The sequence below is a fragment of the Myxine glutinosa genome, chromosome 2 (assembly GCF_964187855.1).
Source record: "Myxine glutinosa chromosome 2, kmMyxGlut1.1, whole genome shotgun sequence".
Classification (NCBI taxonomy): Eukaryota; Metazoa; Chordata; class Myxini; order Myxiniformes; family Myxinidae; genus Myxine; species Myxine glutinosa.
The window spans coordinates 20,086,200-20,108,435 of NC_136262.1; the positions used below are offsets into that span (position 1 = coordinate 20,086,200).

Sequence of the window (22,236 nt, forward strand, 5' to 3'; positions counted from 1 at the left end):
TTTGGTAACCCCGTCGAGCACATGTTCGATGGCGGCTCGTTGGGAAGGCCTCATGCCCTCCCAACACCCCCTACCAACCAAGCCGGAGTGAGGACGCGCACTCCCTGTGCACGCCGCCGCCGTTGCTGTTGTTGTTGTTGCTGAACCGTGAGGAAGAGCTGCGGGGAGGTATTGGGAGGTCCTAAACTTCCTAACGGTGCCATACAATCACATTCTGGTGCAACGAAGGGTCAGAATTAATGGAAACGAGTCCTTAACTGACATAGACTAAGAATAACTAGCAAGCTAATAATAATAATAATAATTCATTTATTTTGTATAGCGCTTTTCCAGAAGCCCAAAGGCGCTTTGACAGAGTGGCAAAGATGTCCTATAGTTGTCTTACATGAGATGCGGTGAACCTGGGCACGACATTTAATGGGGGAAATAGGGGGAGGTCGGGTCTACAGAGTGTTGTTTACAGAAAATGGGACTAGGGAATGGGGGATTGGGGATAGTTGGGAAGTATTGAGGAAATAGGGGAATATTTACAAGCGGATATGGATGGATGCAAATCTCATATCCGCAACATTGCACCCTTCTCTACCTCGGGGCGTCCCGACCCGATAAATTTTTACCTACTTTAGTGTGGCACTCAGATGTAGTTCCCTCTACTATTAACTCAACCCTGAGTGCGACAGTTTTACAGATGTTCACAAATGAGTAAATATGTCCCCCTGCGACGTTGCACCCTTCTCCTAACAGAAACACACCCACAGGATAACCGAATCGCAGAAAGCATCCTCAAACTAAACATACAGCCGGTAGGGAGCATTATTTATACAACACTGATATTTACACTATGATCCAGGACCTGTTCTTTGAGGAACACATGCAGATGTTATGCATTGGGAGAGCACGCATGCCAGCATCGATACACCAACCCACGAGTGCCCTGTGGCCCTACGGCCTTTAATAATGTGCAGAGCACCCCGTCCAAGCACCAAAAGCACCACCCCATTACGCACAGTCAGCACCATCCGGTGCACCAATAAAGTGTTCATAGTCACCGGTGGTGTCGCAGCCGGCCGATGTTCTGCCGCTGGTCTTGCCTTCATGGAGTTGGAGTGCACTTGGCCTTCTGGCTTCTTTAGAAATAAAGAAAGGCGCCAACCGTGTCCATTTCTGAATTGTGGCCATCAGGGGGGCTAACTAAAAGTGGTTCACCTGTATGGCATAGGTGCCACGTTGACCCAGAGGTCCATCCACGGGTGGTGCTTGCCCGCAAAAGAACTGCGGTCCATGGTGGGCGGCCACAAAAATTGCGGTCCATATGGTGTATCGATCCAGGCAGCAAGCAGCGGAAGTACAGGCCCACAACTGCGGAGCCAGCACCTCTCTCTCCTCTCTCTCTGCCCCAAAGCCAGATCCTCGGAGGTGGGAGACAAAAGAAGACAAGTGAGTAAGGTGGTAAGGGCGCAAAAGTGCACGCAATTCAAGGTAATGCACACTGGGGGAACATGGGAACCAGGTGAGACAGGTACGTTCCTACCGTACGCCCCCCCCCCCCCCCACCAGGTAACCTACATTGCCCCTCCCTTACCCCTTACTGTATCCACAAAACACAACACTACCCATAAACATCTACTTTACACATCAACAACGTCCCTACCGTCTTCCCCGTTCCTCCCATAAACCAAATTCGTCTTCTCTCCCTCCTAACCAATCAAATTTGCCATTTCCAACTCTCAACAAAATTTGCCATCTCCAACTCCACATCAAAATTTGCCATCACCAATTCATCATCAGTCCCTCCTAAGGAGGGAGAGATGGAATCACCCCAATGTCTCATCCATGCCTTGATGCGTCTCACAAATCCACACAGCAATTCTCCTTTCCTGCAACACAGAACAAAGGAACACAGGTGTGGAGTCATCATCACCACCTCAGGTAAGTGGCTGCGTATGGTGCGACAGGTTCATCAATCCTAACTATTTCCTAAATGACTTTAACAACTTTACATTACCCGGGGTCTTCCTCCTGCCAAACCATTGGCCCACTTACACTATGGGTTCTAAAAACCAATTCCCATTGACCAAACTGTGGTGCTTCTCAAGTTGGGGTCTCACTCCCCCGATTCATCACTCGGTGCCCCCGCACAATTTCGGTGGCTGGGTCGTGTGACGCTCCCAGCTGGTCCGCCCACCTGCACACCTCCACCACTGTTGTTGCCTACCGAGCTCACCTGCTCCTCCCCCTAACCTAACTAACTGGGGAAGGCCCTCTCGCACTCTCACCCCCTCAGTGCCCTCTCTGGCACGGCCTGCCCGATCCACACCCGGGATCCTCAGGCACCCACTGACACTAACGGCTCCCAGAGCCCACGTGCAGCCTCACCTGGCCGACATCTAACAGTGGCGGAGTGCCCAACCATTCACACTCATACTAACAGGCCACACGACCAGCCATTTCCACAACACTAATGCACCCATCCAATCATCATTCTTCCACCCGCACCACAGATGCCAATATCCAACCACAATTTACCTATACCCTCTACCTAACACTTACTCTACCCACCCCGGGTATCCGTGATGGGGGTCCACTCTTTCCCATTCACACCTTCGCACCATCCACTCCACAATTTCCACCATACTCACTCCACGACCATCCATTCCAATACTCCATTTATTCCACACTACCATTCTCCATACCTGTTGTTGCACACCTGTGCACTCACACCTGGTGCCACCTGCACCCTCCTCCTCTTCCTGGACCATTGGGTCAGCACAATACCCAATCACCTTCACTCACTCATACACTGCTCCAAACACCTGTTCAGTTGCACACCTGTGCAATCACACCTGTTCAATCCTCAAACACACGGCATCATCTCATCTAACTACTCCCCTCTGAAACTTGCGCTTCCCAGTCACCCCTTTAAACTATTGCGCTCCCACGTCATTATCATCCACACTAAACTACCTGCGTCCCCACTACAGGTATCCTTGTCACTAACTAATCTTATCGTTACCTAATGTCATCTTCTAGGGCCCTACACACAATATCCTAACCCACCCGGGCTAGTTTTCACTGCCATACACCCCATAATCTATAGCGCATTTGCCCCCCTCTGTGAGGGATGGTGGATTGCCCATCCCACCACATCGGGGAGGTCCCACTATCAATTTTGCACACCGAATCCAACAAATCAAAAATTTGCCATTTACTGCTAATCACCGTACCAATCATCAAATTTTGCCTTTTTCTAATTTTGGGTCCAAAACACTAACCTCATCAACCGTCTACTTATTAGATCCTCTCGGTGCGCCAATTCCCTTCTAAAGCTCGGCTTCGTACAGCCGAGCAATGAACGCGGGTTCTTTGGTGCCGGTGGCTGGATGCGTCCGGCACTCGGTGCAGGGACGGGGGCTTACCCGTGCCGAGATCCCAAGCAACACCTCGGCGCGGAGCCATCCAATTGCCCGATCTCGACCTGCCGGAACGTCTCAATAAAAAGTGGTCGCCATGATGACCCTTCCTATCGGGCTGCCCGCTCCGCCTAGTGGAGCCCGGACGCGGCCGTTCCAAGCGCGGCACAGAGTGGATCGCGTACGGCGGTCCTTTCGAACCCGCCGTGGCTCGGATCCCCGCTGGTTCTCGCGGCACGCGAAGCCCGGCACACACCGAGGGTCCGATTCGGCTAAAAGTCGCTCTAACCGCTAACCCGGTTACCGTCGATGCCTCACCTGCATGCTCACACGCATACGCTACCCCTTTCTTGCCCATACATCCAGCTATTCCCATGCTCCTCGTCGTACCTTCTCTAACACACCCAGGTACACTCATTCCACTCACAGCCTTGGTCACACACCTGACCACCGAACACTTTGGCACACATTCGTTGGTCGCACACCTCACCAACACACCTCTTCGCGCCCCTTCCTCGGTCACCTCCTCTGTGACAATCACAGGTGTGCTTTCACTCACACACCCAACCACGTGCCTCACGACCAACTCAAGTGTGCATTCCCACACACGCTCTACCATTCCAGGTGTGCATCCTTCCATTCCAGGTGTACATCCTCGCTCACCTGTCACAACCAACTCACGCTCCGTGTCACTCTTACTACTCTCACCTCCACTCTTGACAGCGCACTCACCCTTACTCTCGACAGCGCACTCTTTCCTCATGCACCCGTCCGTTACACACCTTTCTCGCGCACACTCTTGCGCACACTCTCCCGTCACACCCTCTGTAACACTCACCACAGGCGTGCATTCTTCCTTACTTTTGACAGCGCACTCTTTCCCCATGCACCTGTCCGTCACACATCTTTCTCGCGCGCCCTCTCCCGTTACATCCTCTGTAACACTCACCACAGGCGTGCATTCTCCCTTTACACCCTCCGTAACACTCCTCACTACCCGCTTCCATGTGCTCCCTCGCACACGCGCTACGACCAACTCACTCTCGACAGCACCCTCACTCCTTGGCACGCACTTTTTCCTCACACACCCCAGAGTCGGACTTTCTCGCACACCTCCTTTTTCGCACACCAGACCTGTCGCACACTTCACCAATGGCCTCTCACGAACACCCGGGTCCATCTCGACCCCCAAGCTTATTAAATCACCTGGCGCATCATACGCACGACCATATTGGTCACCACTTACACCGGGTCCTCTTTCTCTTCGCTTCTCCTCCATCACCTGCGAATCCCTCATCCGGTTAATGAGCACATCATCACGATCCGAACACAGACTTTGGACCAATTCTTTTACTTCCTCCTTTATCTCTTTCTTATCCTCTCTCCGTCGCTTCTTAATTTCGCTCACCCCTTCTTCCACTTCTTCTAATTTCTGCTTCACCTCCTTCATCTCCTCGTGCGCCCCCTTAAGTTCTTCCTCTAACTCCACCTTATTTTTTTCTATGTGCTCCCGCACCTCCCGCTCTTTAACCTCCGTCACCTCTACCACCTTGTTCATTTTCCTCGTCAGGTCCTCATGTACCGTCTGACACTCTTTTTTAATTACCCCTACGTCCTTTTTCATCTCCTTCTGTGTCGATTTTAAACCCTCTATTACCGCTGTGTTCTTCTTTACCTGGTCCCCCAACTCCTTTTGTCCCACTGTCAGTTGTTCTACTCCCAGCATCAACTCCTCTATACCACCTTGCAATTTTACAGTCCCCTTTCTCACCTCCTTCTCCATGCGCTCCTTACAGTGCCTCACCTCCTCGCGCACTCCTCCGACCTCCTCACTCACACCTCTTCTGATCTCCTCTCCCATCACTTGCATCTCCTGCCCAGATGCCACCCTCATCTGCTCCATTTCCTCCCTGTGAGCATCCAATTTAGTTTCTATCCCCATTCTGACCCCCTCTATCTGCTGCCCCATTTTTTAAACTTCCCTTTCCGCTTGGTCCCTCATGTCCCTCAATTTGCCTTCCATACTGTTTTCTAACCCCTCTAACCCCTTTTTCATCCCTTCCATTTGATTCTCTTGAGCGGCCATTCTGTTTTCTACCCCCTTTAACCCCTCCTGTATTTCCCCTAATCTATTGTCTAATCCCTCTATTCTACTCCCTAACCCTCCGATCTGGGCCCCCATGTCATCCCTCAATTTCTCGCTATTGGACCCCATCCTTTGTTCTAACCGTTCCCCCATTTCTCCCATTTTGCCCCCCATTCTGCCCCCCAATCGCTCACTATCAGCCCTCATTTGCTCACTCTGAGCATCCATCCGGTTCCCCACTACCCTCATCATTCTGCTTTCCATTTCTTCGCTATTCTTGTCCATAAGGGCCTTCATTTGTATAAAAAAAAGGTTCAAATCCCCCAACGGCGCTGCTACGGTCGCGGGCGCGGTCGCCGTAGCCATGTGCGAGGCGCCATTTTGCGTGCCCGTAACCTCGTGCGCGAGGACGCCATTTTGCGAACCTGCCGCCCTCACTGCTTCGCTCTCCTCATGTCCCTCAATTTGGTCCTGGATCGACCCTGCCTCACTCTCCTCTACCGGAACCCAGCCGTCTTGATCTCCCATAGCGCGACTTTCAAAATTCGGGTTTTTTTTGTAAAACAAAATCAAATTTCGATGTCTTTATAATTTTGACCAAATTTTTTCCGAGATGTTTTTAAAAAAATTTGGTTCGGGCCTCGAATCTCACTCCTCGACACCAATTGTTACGGACGCGATTTAGATGTTATTTTTGACCGAGCGGTGGTGTATTACCGCGACCTAACAGTTATTCCCCGACTAGACCCCGATTCCACCCAGACGTTGACCAAATCGCGCTATGCTAAATCAATGATGGAAAGGACACAACGACTGGGAAAGAGGAAACGACGCAAGGGGGTACAGTTCTCAAGACCTCCGGCGGAGGGTGTAATTACAGTGGTGGAGAAAAGGGGTAGATTACACGGTAGTGAGGTAAAGACACAGAAGAGATAGGCACTTAATTACAGTCTTATCTTAACCCAGACAGACCACAGACAAACGGAACAAGGCTGACTTACACAGGGATTGATGGCAGGGAAGGACAGGTAGTTCGATAGCACAAGGTGCACCTTGGCTCGGGGACAGGATCAAGCACGGTCCAAGAGATGCAGGGAGGCCTCACAGCGCTCGGAGGGTACGTCTTGCTTGCTCCAAGCTCAGCGCGCATCTGACGTCACCTCCCTCTTCCTGCGCATGCTCAGCGGGGAGTGACACGCCCTCGGCTGGTTGGCTCCGCCCCAGATGGGACCGGTCCGCCGCTTCCATTGGGTGCGGGGGTTACCGGGCTCCGCCCTTGACGAGGAGCTGACAGGGAGCCCCTATTTGGTAACCCCGTCGAGCACATGTTCGATGGCGGCTCGTTGGAAAGGCCTCATGCCCTCCCAACACCCCCTACCAACCAAGCCGGAGTGAGGACGCGCACTCCCTGTGCACGCCGCCGCCGTTGCTGTTGTTGTTGTTGCTGAACCTTGAGGAAGAGCTGCGGGGAGGTATTGGGAGGTCCTAAACTTCCTAACGGTGCCATACAATCACATTCTGGTGCAACGAAGGGTCAGAATTAATGGAAACGAGTCCTTAACTGACATAGACTAAGAATAACTAGCAAGATGTCCTATAGTTGTCTTACATGAGATGCGGTGAACCTGGGCACGACATTTAATGGGGGAAATAGGGGGAGGTCGGGTCTACAGAGTGTTGTTTACAGAAAATGGGACTAGGGAATGGGGGATTGGGGATAGTTGGGAAGTATTGAGGAAATAGGGGAATATTTACAAGCGGATATGGATGGATGCAAATCCCATATCCGCAACAATATACATATATATATATATATATATATATATACTGTATATATATATATATATATATATATATATATATATATATATATATATATATATATACAGTATATATATATATATATATATATATATATATATATATATATATATATATATGTAGAAATATATATATATATATATATATATATATATATATATATATATATATATATATATATATATATATATATACATACATATATATATTATATATATATATACATATACATATATATATTATATATATATATACATATACATATATATATTATATATATATATATATATATATATATATATATATATATATATATATATATATATATATATATATATATATATAAGCAGGATTGTTCATAATCGATCAACGTATGTGGGAAAATTACATGCCTAAAACCAGGAGTCGAAACCTGAAGTTTTATTTTGACTAAGACATAGACCGCCCAGACCTGTTTTTCATTTTGCCAACCATTCAGCAACAAATGCCAGTCGCATCATCGATGGTCTGCCCTGCTCTTTTTATTATTTACTTGTGTCTGGTGTGGTACTGTATGTGTGGGGATGAGTGGGTGTGTGTGCTAGTTCTTGTTTTTGTGCTTCTGTTGAATGGACATGGTTGGGTTCGTGACTGAGTTGGACGTGGTGACGTGTGGGTTGCATGATTGGTGGAGCTTCCATTGGGTGTTGTACATGTGTGGGCGTGGTGTTGGTGATCGAGTGTTGTTGTTTATTGCTCACCTTATCCAGCTGTTTATCTCAGTTGTTGTCATTTATATCAGAAGTGGTATTGTGTGGGAATGTCCAGTCTCCGCAGTTAGACCATCATCTCCTGTCTTGACGTGCCATGCGTCCAGTGTCGATCTGCGTCATTTGGTGGATGTCATGTCTCGGACACGGGTCCTATCCAAGTTAAATTTGTGGCCAGATTGCAGACAGTGACGTGCTATGGCTATGACCTTTATTCTATGACTTTGTCACCTTTCCAAGCCTAACTGCTCTATCATGTTCATCCTGCCCTCGTTTCAAATTCCTTCCACTTTCACCAATGTCATTTCACCAATTTCACCATTCACCAATGTGAACAACTCTGCTTGATGAATTATAAACGAATCCTGATTTGTCACCATTTGATGTCCTTCCCTTTAGTTTTGAAATGACATTATGGGTGGTGTGTAGAGGCTTGTAGACTACACCAATCCGTGTGCTGCATACTATCTTGGTAATCCTTTCGGAAAGGCCCTGATAGTACGGCAGTATGCACTGCCATAGCGTGTCTGGCTCCTTCTCCTCTGCCAATTTTAGTTCTTTCAGGCTCTTTCTTTCAGGCAATACCTTTGCTCTTCCTATGTTTGAGCAGAACTCCTCTAACTAATTTTATGTCTTTCATTTCATTGACATTGGAAGATGACATAGTCCATGACCGAGCTGCCAGAGTCTGTGCTGCACTGCGTTTTTGGGTGATTTGGGTTGCAGGGCAGGAGTTCAAATCCATTAATCTGTTGGTGTGGGTTGGTTTCCTGTATTCCCATGGGGTATACAGGGTTATAACGATGACGTCATCAGTGATGTGGTATACCAGCCATAATTGGTTGAATCAAAATCATTATCCGAAAAAACGAAAACTTCACGTATCTGATCTACGATCTCATGTGAGCGAAGAATCAAATTTATAACGTCATTGGTTACGTGGTCTGGCGGCCATATTGGATTGAAAATATAAACATTAAAAAATCTTCTTGAACTCCAGAACCACTTAACAGAACAATGTGAAACTTCATACATATGACTGACTAGGCATATGGGAATATAGTTTGAGATTTATTTCATGTTCACATTCATTGATGCAATTTCGCCTTCATGTGCCCAAAAGTGGTCGTTAAATATCCTAATAATCAATCAATCATTAACAAAGCTGTGGATAATGGCAATGGATGTTACGGATATGTGGACCATAATAGTAACGTGTTCAGTCAATGATGGTATTTGTGAGCACGTGAAGCGAGACTATGTACTCTACGGAGTTCCGTTATAGTTGCTTAAGGTTCGGCAAAAATAAAAATGCTTCTCAATTGACCTCTTGCACCGGCACTGGACCGGAAATGAATGGTTGCCTCGGGAATAAAAGTGGACATGTGCCGAGGTTTGGGATCTATTAGATTGAGGAAGCTCGCTGCGAGGTGGGTTAACCGTCGCCGAGACGGTCTGCTCTTGCTTGTTTATTACTAAATTCGCAGATTAGATATAGTTATTTTTGTTTGGATGCACCTTTTTCCTTAAAAAAAATAAAATAATAATAATTATGTATATATATATTCTGATTCTGATTCTGATGTGCTATACTTTGTTCCAGAGCGCCGTTACTGTCGAAGCATTTTCTTGGCAAGGATTATAATGGTGGTTGGTTTGGCATTGCCTTACCAGCAGTAGTCAGCTCACAAATTTATAATTTGTTCAAGGTGCCGGCCGGCATTAGCTTGCCTCTTCTTTGTGAAGGAAACCGTGGGATGTTTAACATACACCAACTAATGCCGGTGCACAGGGTGCCGTCCCACTGAGGGACAGCACACACATTGATGAGTCACATGGCCTATGAAACACCAAAATGACCATTTATAGCTGGGTTGAGATAAAAAACCAGTATTTACAGTTCTGAGGTGAGTGTGCTTCCATCTAGGGCTAGGCCCTCCTGCCAGCCCATATGTCTTGTATAATATTGTGAACCGTGGTGTCTGCCCGTGCATTCGTCTGTGTCCCATTCACGGCGGCCACTGCCCACACTGCGTTTGAAAAGCTGCACATACAGGCAAAGTTTAGCATTCACTTTAGAAATGATGGGAGAACAGGCATGAATAATGTTGATAACAAATTTTTTGCACAAGCAGCATATTTTGTATTGAAGCGCGGTGCTGCGCGCGCTAAGGCTTACGAAAGGAGCAAGCGGACAACGCGGTTCATACAAAAGAGTCTTTATTCAAAGCACTCAAACTGCAGCACTGAGCTGCTCGGGGCTGCGCGCCCCGTGTATATCCTGAGGCCACGCCTCTCTCCCCGGCGTGGCCCACCCCCACTTGGTGTGCGGGGTGATGTCACCACGTCAGTGCTTTTGTGTCCGTCACGCGCGCCCCCCCAGAATCCCCGCGCACCTGAAGAGTCAGTTTGCGGGGCAAACGGATGACCCGGCCGAAGCGCCCCCTGGCGACTGGCGGCGTCCGGGATGCAGGGATGCCATCTGGGATGCCTCCGGCTGCCCCTGGGGTGGATGCAGGACCGGGGGGCGGCGTGGCGGCGGAGCTGGGCGGTGCCGGGGGTCCGCCCGCAGGGGGGCGGCCCCGACGCGGGGGTCGGGCCACTGGCGGTGGATGGTCCACGTCGAGGTGGGCCGGCTTGAGGCGGTCCACAGAAACGCGGTCAGGAGTACCGCCGATGTCCAGGGTGAAGTGCTTCACCCCGGTCTCCAGCACGCGGAAAGGCCCGTCGTACGGGGGCCGCAGTGGTGTCCGGTGGGCATCGTGGTGGACGAAGACGTACTCTGCCGTGCGAAGCTCCGGGGCGACGTGCGTCGGTGGGTGCCCGTGGCGTGCCGTTGGCACCGGGGCGAACCTCTGGGCGGTCTCCTGCAGAGCGGAGCGCTGCTGTGCCGCGGACCATGGTGCCGTGGAGTCGGGGAGGAACTCGCCCGGCACCCGCAGCGGTTGCCCGAAGACCAACTCCGCCGCGGCTGCGCGCAGGTCATCCTTGGGCACCGTCCGGAGGCCCAGCAGGACCCAGGGGAGCCTGTCGACCCAGCCGCCGTCGCGGAGGGTGGCCCGGAGCGCGGCCTTCAATGAGCGGTGGAATCGCTCGCACAGGCCGTTAGCCTGGGGGTGGTAGGCCGTGGTTCGGTGCAGCCGGACCCCGAGCTCCCACGCGACCGCCCCCCAGAGCTCCGAGGTGAACTGGGGGCCGCGGTCGGACGAGATGTCTGAGGGGGCACCGAACCGGGCGACCCAGGCGGCGATGAACGCCTGCGCGACGTCCGCCGCCGTCGTCGATGCCAAGGGCACGGCCTCCGGCCACCGGGTGGTGCGGTCCACCATGGTGAGGACGTGGGTGAAACCCCGCGAGGGGGGCAGAGGTCCCACCAGGTCCACGTGGACGTGGTCAAACCGGCGTTCCGGCACCGTAAACGGGGCCAATGGGGCCTGGGTGTGCCGGTGCACCTTGGTGCGCTGGCACGCGAGGCACGTCCTGGCCCAGCCGCGGACGGCCTTCCGGAGGCCATGCCAGACGAATTTGTCGGCGATCAACCTCTGGGAGGCCCTCGTGCCCGGGTGGGACAGGCCGTGGATGGCGTCAAACACCTGGCGCTGCCAGCCCGCGGGCACGATGGGGCGAGGCCGCCCGAGGGAGACGTCGCACAAGAGGGCCGCGCCCGCGCCGTCGAACGGCACCTCTGTGACGCGGAGGCCCGTGACGGCGGTCCGCAAGGCCTGGACGTCGGGGTCAGCGCGAGCGGCCTGGTCCGCTGCCATCCGGGCATAGTCAATTCCGAGGTGGACTGCGTGGGCGACGGCCCGGGAAAGGCAATCCGCCACCGGGTTGTCCTTCCCCGCGACGTGCCGGATGTCCGTCGTGTACTCGGACACGGCCGAGAGGTGACGCTGCTGCCGGGCCGACCACGGCTCGGTGACCTTGCCCATCGCGAAGACCAGCGGCTTGTGGTCGACGAAGGCCGTGAACGCACGGCCCTCGAGCAGATGGCGGAAGTGCCTGACCGCCAAGTGAAGCCCGAGCAAATCGCGGTCGAAGGTACTGTAACGGCGTTCGGGCGGGCGAAGCTGCCGGCTAAAGAACGCCAGCGGTTGCCAAGCTCCACGCACCCATTGCTCGTGCACCGCGCCCACCGCGTAGTCCGAGGCGTCGGTGGTGAGGGCGATTGGTGCATCGGCGCCGGGTGCGCGAGCATTGTGGCGTTAGCCAAGGCGAGCCTGGCGCCCGTGAACGCCGCGTCCATCTGCTCGGTCCAGGTAACGTCACCTTTGCCCGGCTTACCTCGGAGAGCTTCGTGCAGGGGGCGCAGGAGCTGGGCGATACGGGGCAGGAACCGATGGTAAAAGTTCACCATGCCCAGGAACTCCTGCAGCCCCCTGATCACGTCGGGGTCACCAAATGAAGCGCGGTGCTGCTTCAAGATCTAAGGCTTACGAAAGGAGCAAGCGGACAACGCGGTTCATACAAAAGAGTCTTTATTCAAAGCACTCAAACTGCAGCACTGAGCTGCTCGGGGCTGCGCGCCCCATGTATATCCTGAGGCCACGCCTCTCTCCCCGGCGTGGCCCACCCCCACTTGGTGTGCGGGTGATGTCACCACGTCAGTGCTTTCGTGTCCGCCACAGTATACTCTTTTTAGACAAATTCAACCTCCACCGCCCGATGCTGCAACACCGTTTTGTGGTGGGCAGCACAAGTAGTTCAGAGCTTTAACTCTGAGTGAAACCAAATGTGTGACACAATTAACCTTTTTTAAGTTCATGAAATAATTTAGATTAATAGATTGACTTAAACCTTTCCTGTCACTGGGGACTTTCTGGTGAAGGCTAGGGGGTTTCTGGTGAAGGCTGTGGTCTTTCTGGTGAAGGCTATGGTCTTTCTGGTGAAGGCTATGGTCTCTCTGGTGAAGGCTATGGTCTTTCTGGTGAAGGCTAGTCTTTCTGTTGAAGGCTAGAGTCTTTCTGGTGAAGGCTAGGGTCTTTCTTTCTGGTGAAGGCTATGGTCTTTCTGGTGAGGGCTAGGGTCTTTCTGGTGAAGGCTAGGGTCTTTCTGGTGAGGGCTAGAGTCTTTCTGGTGAAGGCTAGGGTCTTTCTGGTGAAGGCTAGGGTCTTTCTTTCTGGTGAATGCTGGGGTCTTTCTTTCTGGTGAATGTGAGGGTCTTTCTTTCTAGTGAAGGCTAGGTTCTTTCTTTCTGGTGAAGGCTAGGGTCTTTCTGGTGAAGGCTAGGTTTTTTCTGGTGAACGCTAGGGTCTTTCTTTCTGGTGAACGTGAGGGTCTTTCTTTCCTGTTGCGAGCTAGGGTCTTTCTTGTGAAGGCTAGGGTCTTTCTGGTGAAGGCTGGGGTCTTTCTGGTGAAGGCTGGGGTCTTTCTGGTGAAGGCTAGGGTCTTTCTGGTGAAGGCTATGGTCCTTCTGGTGAACGCTAGGGTCTTTCTGGTGAAGGCTAGGGTCTTTCTGGTGAAGGCTAGGGTCTTTCTTTCTGGTGAAGGCTAGGGTCTTTCTTTCTGGTGAAAGCTAGGGTCTTTCGGCATCGACGGACAGCTCGAACAACAGATGGAAATCAATAGGACGTTGTTTGTGGTATGCTAACTGTCGTGGAGAGGAAGGAGAATCCATGGTAAAGAAGGAGAAACCGACATTTTGGGTGTTAGCCATCCTCTAGTGCGCCAATGAAAGATCAATATCCAAAGCGTCGACTTATTTTTACTTCCCATGGCGGTTGGCACACCTCAATCAACATCCTGTTTATTTCATCCATCGTTACCCTGAACAAGTGAGGCGATAAGTGGGGTTAAGCAATTGGTTAATGTCCAACCGTGTCCACAAATGTCAGTTTATGATCGAGGAACAACTTCACTTCAATTGAATATTATATTTTGAACACAAATTGGAACATGAATTGGAGGACAAATCTGCCATTTAACAGTACTTTGACTCTGAATTTGTCCCAGTTGTACATGCACAGAGAGGAGTGAGATTACTGTCTGCCTGTCTGGCAGACAAACAAAATTGAAAATTATTCCAAACAGGAAACTTAGATAAGGCGTATTAGATAAGGTGGTGTAATAGACACTGCACCAATGGTGGTAAAATGGCAGTAAATTCTGGAATTAATTTATTTATATGACTTTTACAGTCTATACCTCATTTTAATTGAATTTTATCGTTGAACACTAGAACACAAATTTTCTGTCATAATACTTCCACGAACCTCCAGTTTTGCTGTACGAGGACATGTTCTATGGGGTGGTGTATAAGGTTGTGTATAAGACTGCTTCAATAGCGCTAAACTTCCAGATTTTTAAAACGATCTTTAAAATCATTTTCAGCTCACCTGGAACATAGTTCCGCGGAGCTTATGCAATGGCGCGCCGTCCGTCCCTCCGTCCATCCGTAAACACTTGAAACTTCTTCCCCGAAACTGCTGATGGGATTGCGACCAAATTTGGCACAAATTGTATTTATTGTGTTGTGACTAAAGTGTGTTCACGGCATTAAAAGGAAATCAGGGTTTAATGGAGTCTACGGGGCCAAAGTGGATCCAGGTTTGACATCCTCCCCCCCCCCCCCCCCCACCCCACAAAAATAATAATAGGAATTTGATTTTTCACCTCAAACTACAAGAGCAATTTCGATGAAACTTCACCACAACCGTCACCACCCATGATGTACCAAAGTTTGTTCACGGCATTAAAAAAAAAACCTGCCCCTGTGGGGGTCTACGGGGTGGTTGCCCCCAAAAATAGGTATTTGCTTTCTTCTCAGAAACTACACATGCAATTCTGATGAAATCTGACCACAACCTTAATCACCCGTGATGTACCAATGTTTGTTCAAGGCATTGGAAAAATTGGGGTTTGAGGAGGTACATGGGGTGGGGGGGGGGGGGGTGAGAGGGGGTTGCCCCCCCAAAATAGGTATTTTTTTGTTTGTTTATTTAAAGTCTTATTGTTATGTTAGTATAATTATGCAGTCTGCCCTGTCTTCTAACAACCGTTGAAATGGGGGTTTAAAATACTGTTACGGTCCGCGGTTAAGGATGTTATGTTTGCCGAGCGGATGGCACCGCGACCTAACAGTTTCCCCGATTCATCCGATTCACCCGAACGTTGGCCGTATCGTGCCACAGATATTCAATATGGAAAACTCTAAAGCGACCGAATGTAAAGAGGAAGAAGAAGACGTACAGAAGAGTAACGGGATTTATTATTTACACACACAAGCAAAAGGAGCAGTCACGGTTATGTACAGGGAACATTGAAAAAGCAGGTGACACAGTGAAAATTACTAGCTTAACTATACAAGCTTAACTTATTCCCTGGACAGAACAAACAGAACAAACTCACGTACACGAATGGGGAATTGCAGAGTGGATTGGCTGGAAGGAGGTGTGTGGCTGGAGGGGGAGGACGGCACGGAGCTGGCTGGAGCTTGATCCCGCACGGGACGTCGGGCTGGACCTCGACGGCCGCTGATGCCACCGATCCTGTCGTGTGCGCGGGATCACGGGTCGGAGCTGCTTGGTGGAGCCGATGCGCTGGTGGGGGGTCTGGCGTGACGGGTTCTCTCCTCTCTCTTTCTTGGTCCAACCACTCTTCACCACCGACAACTCAACGCAACCACTGACCACCACTGACGACCAACTCTGACCAAAACCACACAACTCAGCTCTTTCCCATGGACCTCTCAGCTCTGCTCTTGTCATGGACCTCCTCGCAACTACTTGCGCGCGCGCCTTTATAGCGCCTCCGGCGATTAAGCCGCCGGCTTTTAGGACACGCCCATCGGTCTGCTCACCTCGGCCCTGGTTGGTCGCGCGACCCTCTGGCTCCGCCCTTGATGACGACGGGCGGGCACGCCTTTCTTCCCCAACCCGAGCACATGTTCAATGGCGGCTTTGGGGTGAAAACAACCCACAGCTGTAACAAACTGGCCAACTGCCCAGTGCAGTTGGCAATGGAGACTTGGAGGGGATGTAATTGGCAGATTGAGGCTTGGCCATGACGAAAGGGGAAATGGAGGTTTTGGGAATGGGAATGGGAATGAGGAATGAAGGGACTCTATCTTATTTCACTTGGTGCAATGGAGTGTCATTTTAATGGAAGACAAGGCCTTACCCTAAAACACATAATAAGGATATAAACTACTGAACAGGGATATTATAGTGTCCTTCAATGTATGCTTTATGGAATTAACTACCGGGACGCCCTTTTGACCTTTATACACACTGGAGCAAGGAGGGCTCAGAATAAAGCAATAATAATAATAAAGCACACAATAAAAAAAAATACAATCCTCATATCCGCAACACTTTCACCTCAAACTACAAGAGCAATTTCGATGAAACTTCACCACAACCGTCACCACCCGTGATGTACCAAAGTTTGTTCACGGCATTAAAAAAAAAACCTGCCCCTGTGGGGGTCTACGGGGTGGTTGCCCCCAAAAATAGGTATTTGCTTTCTTCTCAGAAACTACACATGCAATTCTGATGAAACCTGACCACAACCTTAATCACCCGTGATGTACCAATGTTTGTTCAAGGCATTGGAAAAATTGGGGTTTGAGGAGGTACATGGGGTGGGGGGGGGGGGGTGAGAGGGGGTTGCCCCCCCAAAATAGGTATTTTTTTTGTTTGTTTATTTAAAGTCTTATTGTTATGTTAGTATGATTATGCAGTCTGCCCTGTCTTCTAACAACCGTTGAAATGGGGGTTTAAAATACCTTTAGTCAGTGCAGTATACTGTTTATTCTACCAGGTGAGCGCCAGGTGTATTGCCCCTATGTTTTTATTTAAATTGAAGTATTTTCTTGAACACTGCGTGGGTTCCATGATATCTCTATGTGGGATTTTAATCTGGCATCCCATCATCATGATCACTGGGGTAAGATGAGAATGCCAAACACACCGACACCTTCTTTTTAATGGACATATATTCAGCAAACATCATGTCTTTGTTTGTTATCATTATTAAAAACAACTCCTCTGTAACCTATTGACAAATACTCAGATTTCAAGTTGAATATTTATGGACATATCTCTTATTACTTGATACTCCAGTACAATGTGGCCTTTCAGCAGATTAGTGGGGGGAGGAGTGGGGGTTCATGCTAAAGAGATGTGATGGTGTTTATTAAAAATATAAACTTTAATATATTTGTTTCGTCGTGTTAACTTCTTGTGAAATACTCCAAAAATGTCATCCACAAAGCTTCTTATAGTGCGCTGTTTGCTTTAGGGTTTTGTTTGTTTTATTCACTCGGGTGGGGCTCCTGGCCAAGTGTGACTGGATGTTAACTCAGGTAAAAATAAAAATGCATTTCATGCCATTTTAGCAAATGTTTTGGCGAACAGAAAAACAGCTGGAACTCTGGCCTTGCCTCTCGTTTTCCTGCCGTTTGTCGGTCCGCATGCAGTCACTGGGACATTTCCTTTGTTTGAATCTCTCGGTTGGAGTGAGATAAGGCGTCATGCTGAGGACATGGTTTGCTTCTCGTCGTGGACTGGATGGGGTGAGGGAAAGGCGTCGGCCAGGCCTGGCAGAATTTCTGGACGAGCTGCTCTTTTTGCACTGTAAGGTCGTGCTTCTAATGTCGGTTCAATTGCACTTACAAACTACAGGGTCGAGAGGGGGAAGGGAGGAGGGCGAGGTTGAAGGAATTGCTGTACTAACGCAGGCCTCAATAACTTTGCAACTTGTCTGAAAGAGAGGGTGTGAGTAAATGTATTGGGATCTTGTGTGTCTGAGGTTTGCAATGGCCCAGAAAATGGATTACGACATTGCCCGTGATGAAACATAATGGTGGTTGTCAACCTGATGCTCCCGGCTGTGGTTTTGGTAACGCATTGCTGGTGTGTGTGTTGCACGAGTGTGAGGCAGCTTTTCAGCCAAACCAAAGCTCCTTTTCTTATAATGTTTTGTTTCTTTCGAAACGTTATCTGATACCGGTTGGAGAAACATCGAGCCATGTAGAAATGGTATTCCGATAAACGATTGTTTTGTTTTGGTTTTCTTGGGATAGCCTGATGTATTGAAGTGAGACAAAGGTTATGTAAACGTGTTCGTTGGTTAACTCTTGTGGCATGCTTTGCCTTTGTTTTCGACTGTATGAATGTTAATATGTGGACAAGCCGTCCTAATTTCCTGCTGAGGAACACAAACACACTTTTGGCAGGACTATAACATCAGATAGCATGATCCTTGATGCATGTGGCTTTTACTCTGCATCTTTCAAATCCTCGCTTTTTCCCCTTTCTTTGTCATTTTTCTTATCGGTATCTCATTTAAATGAATAACTTCTATTATACAGATTTAATACATTGTAACTTCAAGAATAAGCACAATCATGCATATATATATATACAGTGCATTCAGAAAGTATTCAGACCCCTTCACTTTTTTCACATTTTGTTATGTTGCAGCCTTTTGCTGAAATCGTTTAAATTCATTTTTTCCCTCATCAATCTGCACTCAATACCCCATAATGACAAAGAGAAAACAGATTTTAGAAAGTTTTGCAAATTTATTAAAAAGAAAAAACTGAAATATCACATTGACTGAATACTTTCTGAATATATACAGTCACGTGAAAAAGTAAGAACACCCCATGTAAAGTTTTGACTTTTTCAACATATTTCAACATACAGCTATTTGATCTTCATTTCAACAATATTGATAGATAAAGGTGATATAATATAACAAATATCATGAAACATTTACATTTTCTAGTCCATTGTATAATTTAAAGAAACATAAATGCAAATTTCGCATGTGGAAAAAGTAAGTACACCCCAACATTTATCACTACTTCAAATACCTAAAATTAGAATCAGGTGCACCAGCTCAGGTGCAAATGATTAGAACATCGTCAGAGAGGATCTTGGAGGAACCTGTCTTATTTAAACCTCAGACATTTAGTTTGGTTTGCTCTTTGTTGTTGAAGTGTGTGGCGTCACCATGCCTAGATCAAAAGAGCTCTCTGAGGCCTTCAGAAAGAAGGTTATAATAATAATAATAATAATTCATTTATTTTGTATAGCGCTTTTCCAGAAGCCCAAAGGCGCTTTGACAGAGTGGAAAACATAATGCATAACAATACATGAAAACAACAATTGCAAAAAGACAAGAATCAAGAAAACAAACAGCAGCGATATACGGCATATATATAAGACAAGAATCAAAAAGACAAGACAAGAATCAATAGGGAAATATTTAAAGCAAAAGGAGGGAGAAGGAGAAGAGATAGTCAGGGGTTAAATGCTGTGGGTTGAATGTTGAATGCAGCGTTGAACAGGTGGGTCTTTAGTGATGTTTTGAATGTGGTGAGTGAGGAGGAGTCTCTGATGGTGTGAGGTAGTGAGTTCCAGAGGGTGGGAGCAGCGATGGAGAAGGCCCTGTCCCCCCAGGATCTGAATTTGGTCCGGATGGAGGGGGTCAGGAGGTTGGTACCAGCAGAGCGGAGGTTGCGGGTGGGAGTGTGTCTGGAGAGGAGGTCAGCCAGGTAGGATGGGGCCAGGTTATGGAGGGCTTTGTATGTCAGGAGGAGGATTTTGTACTGGATTCTCTGGGGGATGGGGAGCCAGTGAAGCTTGTAAAGGACGGGGGTGATGTGGTCACGGGTCCGGGAATGAGTGAGTAGACGGGCAGCGGAGTTCTGAATGTATTGGAGTTTATTGGTGATTTTTGAGGGTGAACCATAGAGGAGGCTATTGCAGTAGTCCAGACGGGAGGTGATGAAGGCGTGGATGAGGGTTTCTGCAGCCGTGGAGGAGAGGGATGAGCGGAGACGGGCAATGTTTTTCAGGTGAAAGAAGGCTGAATTTGTGATCTGTTTAGTGTATTTGTCGAAGGAAAGGGTTTGGTCAAAGATGACGCCAAGATTCCGGATGTGAGGGGAGGTGGATACTGGGATACCGTCGATGTTGAGGGCAAAGTTATGGGTGGATTTTGTGAGCGTTTTTGGGCCAATGATGATTATTTCAGATTTATCACAGTTAAGCTTGAGGAAGTTGATTTGAAGCCAGGATTTTATTTCAGTGATGCAGTTTGTCAGGATAGAGTGGGTGTCGGTGGAGACGGACTTGGTGGAGATGAAAAGCTGGATGTCATCGGCGAAGCAGTGGAATTGGAGACCATGACGGCGGATTAAGTGACCGAGCGGGGACAGGTAAAGGATGAAGAGGAGGGGGCCAAGAACTGAACCTTGGGGGACACCTTGGGGGAGGGGAGCAGTGGGGGATTTGCAGTTATTGATGGAGATGAACTGGCATCTGTCAGAGAGGTATGATTTAATCCAAGAGAGGGCAGTGCCGGTGACGTTAAAGGTGGATTTAAGTCGGGTGAGGAGGATAGTGTGATCGATGGTGTCAAAGGCAGCGCTGAGGTCGAGGAGGACGAGAATGTTGAGGTTGCCAGCGTCAGAGGAGAGGAGAAGGTCGTTGGTGATTTTGAGGAGAGCAGTTTCAGTACTGTGGTTGGAGCGGAATCCGGATTGGAATGTTTCATACAAGTTATTGGCAGAGAGATGATGTTTGAGTTGAGTGGCTACAGCGCGTTCCAAAACTTTTGACAGAAAGGGTAGGTTGGAGATGGGTCTGAAGTTGTTTAGGGTGTCAGGGTTTAGACCAGGTTTTTTTAGAATGGGGGTAACAGCAGCAATTTTGAGGGAAGATGGGACGATGCCTGTAGACAGGGAGGAGTTTATTGTTGCAATGATAAGTGGAGAGAGAGCAGGGAGGGAGGCTTTGACAAAGCTGGAGGGGATGGGGTCAAGAGTGCAGGTGGCAGTTTTCATTCCTATGAGGAGTTCAGAGAGGTCAGTAGGAGAGATTGGGGAGAACCGAGACAGGGGATGGCAGGACAAGGGGGGGCAGGTGGTTGGAGGGGGAGCGGGTGCGGCGGTGGTCAAGCTGTTGTAGATGTTGTCAATTTTGCGTTGGAAGAAAGAGAGGAAGGAGATGCAGTTGTCTACTGTGAATGACTGGGTGGTGGTGTTCAGGGGGCGGAGGAGTTTGTTTATTGTCGAGAAGAGTGCTTTTGGGTTTCCGGAGCCAGAGTGGATAATTTGAGAGTAGTAGGCAGAGCGGGCGCGGGAGAGGGCATCTTTGTAGTGTTGTATGTGGTCCTTGTAGGCTTGGGAGTGAACTGTGAGACCCGTTTTATTGCGGAGTCTTTCAAGTTGGCGAGCACGAGTTTTCATCAGGTGGAGTTCAGGGGTAAACCAGGGAGCAGAATGGGTGAAAGAAACTGTTTTGGTTTTTACAGGCGCAAGCTGGTCAAGGCAGGAGGAGAGAGTGTGGTTGTAGTAGTCAGTGAGGTCGGAAGGGGTGTGGAGGTCAATGAAGGGAGAAGTGGACATTTTTTCAGAGAGGGTGGATGAGAATGAGGTAGGTGAAAGAGCGTTTAGCTTACGGAAGTTGATTGTGCAATAATGCCTTGGTGTTGGGGCGGGGATGTTGATGGTCAGAGTGATGGCTAAGTGGTCAGAGAGGGTGAGGTCGGAGCCATAGAGATGGTGCAAATTTAATCCAGTGGAGCAGACAAGGTCCAAAATGTGACCACGGATATGGGTAGGAAAGTCGACATGTTGAGTGAGGTTAAAGCAGGTGAGTAAATCAGTGAAGTCAGTGGTTATTGTGGAGTCAGTGGAGTCCATGTGGATATTGAAATCACCAAGGAGGAGGATTGAGGGGGAGAGGGAACATAGCTGGGTCAGAAAGTAGGAGAAGTCAGACAGGAATGATGGGTGTGGTTTGGGAGGGCGGTAGACGACAGCCATGACTGACTGCGTGTGACCAGAGAGTTTTAAAGCCAGGTGTTCAAATGATGGAGCAGATGAGATGGAGATGAGGTTGGTCTTGATGTCTTGACGGTGGATAACGGCAATTCCACCACCTCGGCCCTCCGAGCGTGGTTTATTGACGTAGGAATATCCATTGGGTGTGGTGAGGTTGAGTGTGTAGTAGTCCAGAGGTTGTTGCCAGGTTTCGGTGAGACAGAGAAAGTCCAGTTTGTTATCCAGGATGTATTCGTTCAGGATGAGGCATTTATTGTTGAGGGACCGGGTGTTGAACAGGGTGAGCTTGATGTTGTTTTGAACAGCAGGGATGAATTCAGGTGATTTAGCCAGGGTTCGTAGGCAAGAGGTGCGATCGTGTGGGTTGCTGTG

The 22,236-nt window shown here is 49.0% G+C and overlaps 1 protein-coding gene across 4 annotated transcripts in view; it reads left to right on the forward strand.

The window, feature by feature from the left end:
- The window catches only part of LOC137418562 (zinc finger protein 608), a 234,097-nt gene that overhangs the window by 118,317 nt on the left and 93,544 nt on the right, over nt 1-22,236 (forward strand). Inside the window, exon 1 of one of the 4 annotated variants that reach the window (XM_078773014.1) lies at nt 17,489-17,641. The exons of the other annotated variants lie outside the window; for them this stretch is intronic. The gene's annotated coding sequence lies outside the window, so the exon portion shown is untranslated. Of the gene's footprint in view, nt 1-17,488; nt 17,642-22,236 lie in introns of those variants that run through there. 4 annotated transcript variants of the gene reach the window in all.